A 2,784-nucleotide genomic window follows, 5' to 3' on the forward strand; every position below is an offset into this window, starting at 1 on the left:
ATGCTCTCAGTCACAAAAATGAACACAATGCATGCTTTCACCCATTGGTTTGCCCATATTTTCCAATCAACATTTGTTTCGACTTTCTCATATCACAAAGGTCTTAACAAGGCTTGTAACGGGGCTTAGTGCAAGGTATGGTCATTTAGGCTCAGTGACTTTCATCCTCATGAAATGTGGTGCTCACAACACTTCCTTTCCTTTTCCTTTATCATTTTCTGTAGTGCTCGTAAGTCATCCCATTATTCACTTTCCATGGACTGTTTGGGAACCCCATCTCTTTTGTACTTTATTCCACAACTTTCTTTTTCATTCTTTTTCTTTTTCTTTCTCTTTTCTCTTTTTTTTTAATATGGAGGGGTTCCATTTTTCTCAACACCATGAGTTAAAGAAGACTTTCCTTGCACTTCTTGACTTTCCTTTTTTTCTTTTTCACCACACCCCCAACTTAGGCTTTTGGCCAAAGTTGGCTATTCAATTAACCACAATTCAAGAGGATTATAATTAATGGATTAAGAAAGGTCTAGTTTTCATCAAGTTTCTTCCAAAGAAGGGTAAGGCTCAAAGGGTGTTCCAGATAGAATCACACGCTCACAAGGTAGGTCACAAAAGAAGTATATGTTAAATTGGTTCACACTCTTCGAAGTTGCCTAGATCATATCAAGAGAATGTCTTACTTCGTCAACCAGACCAACATGGCAAATTCTAGGTGTTGTCATGCATGGTTCCAGGTAAGCTTATCACAAAAGGCATCGACACTTAAGTCAAACAAGACTCCATACTTTTACTAGTGTGCAACAATCATCACAAGAGAATCGATTTGATAAATACCTAATCCCAACGAGTTGCAAGGAGTTCACATATTGTTTATGCAACTTCATTTGGCTTCATCGTAGCCGTACATTCATGTTCATTCGATTGTAAGCACTATTCAAGTCATCGGAATTGATCGAAATTGAGGCTCAAATTTGTCAAGGAACAGCCACATTCAACAACATATAAAGGGTGGCTAAAATGTGCGAAAAATTCAAAAAAAAATTGAAAGGGTCAAAATCATTTTGCAATTTAAAAATAAAAGGAGCCGCAATCTCAAACATCCATAGAAAATTAGTATCAACACAATTTTAAGTAGAACATCACAAATATAAACACAAAACACGAACAAAAGTAGCACACAAAAGGTGTGGGCCTCACCCCACCACAAACAAAAATATTTGTCCTCAAATGCGAATAACAAACATCTGAAAATACAAATAGAGAAAAACAGAGAGGGAGGCAAAGGATAATCCTGGTTAAGCAATTACTTCATCTGTTGGGGCGGCATGGTTCTTCTTGCGACTTTGGGTGTAGTTGTCTCTGCTGCTTCGAGTTGTAGACCTTCAACAATTTTAGCATTAAAAAGGAGGCGAGGTGGGGACGTTAAGCGGACCGCTGTGTGGTTCAACGAACTCTACACAACTTTGTTAAGCAACCCAACGTGCCTATTTTCAACCCACTTACTCAAATGCTTTACAACCATCCTATTTTAATTGTGCAAAGAGTTAAATTTAAGAAAGACTAAACTCATGCAAGGACAACCCCCTTTTGCGATGATCAATTGAGAGTTGAATATCTAGGAATGCAATCCAAGTTCCAAGCATAAATCGATGCTAAAATACTTAGTTAATGTAGGTTTATGTAAATATTAATGTGCAACTCTGCGATAGTCGTAATCATGGAATCTTTCGGTGATTCGCGAAGTATTTCGACGAGTCATTGGACAATCATTTGCCTCGCCGATTCTTATAGAGCTTTCCAGTAAGCTTGGGAATCCAAACGACGGTCTCCATCGAGATCGCCGACAGAGTTGGCCATGCGCCAATAATTTCAATAGCTCACCGAGTTTGAAAGGTTCCAACTTGAAGATATCTTTGAGTCAAAAGGGGGATAGGTTGGGTTTGCCGACCTCTTCGGTGATTCACCGGTTGGACCTGTTGTTCTCCAATATACAATGTTTCGAACATTTTTCTACACTTCAGTCTGTACAAAAAAAACACCATTATTTTGCCAAGAAATAAAAAAGAAATTAAAGGGGTTTCGAGTTGCCTCCCAAACAGCGCCTTAGTTAACGTCACGGCACAACGCAAGTCAACAACTATTGTTCATCTTCGGAGTCATCCATGGTATAGTTAGTGGAGTCCTCGACGAACGGTGGATAGCGACCTGTCATCAAATGGGTGATCTAAGCATCCTGCAGCTAATTAGTCATGGAGTTTGAGGTAGACGTTTTATTCAACATTTTAATGTTCTCCTTCATCTCATCTAACTTCTTGTCTTGCTCTTCGAGTTTTTGTTGAATGAGAGAAAGAGCATAGTTTGTTTGCACACCCTCATGCTTATTACCGTGTCTACATTCTCGAAGGAAGAAGTTATTTTCCTTTTCCATGGCTTGTGCTTCCAACCCCATGACTCGTTTGGACAGAATGTCTACTTGAACCACTAGTGCGTCCCACTCGTATTTCTTTTGGGCTTCCTTGTTGGTTTCAACCATACCATCAAGGAGTGTTGTGACGATTTCGTAGGGCTGGTGGAGCATACCTCCCTCAAAAAGTTGATCCGCTATGCTCCTATTTTTGGGTTCAAGACCACGATAGAAGCACTCCAACAATGTCTTGTCAAACATTCCATGAGATGGGCATGGTTGTAGCACTGATTGAAACTTCAGCCACTTTTCTTGAATTTTCTCATTCCCTGCTTGTTTGAATGTCAGGAGGTTGTCCCTGAGGTTCAGTAGTTTCAAGAGGG

This window comes from Solanum tuberosum, unplaced genomic scaffold, assembly GCF_000226075.1.
Source record: "Solanum tuberosum cultivar DM 1-3 516 R44 unplaced genomic scaffold, SolTub_3.0 scf00166, whole genome shotgun sequence".
In the NCBI taxonomy this organism is placed as follows: Eukaryota; Viridiplantae; Streptophyta; class Magnoliopsida; order Solanales; family Solanaceae; genus Solanum; species Solanum tuberosum.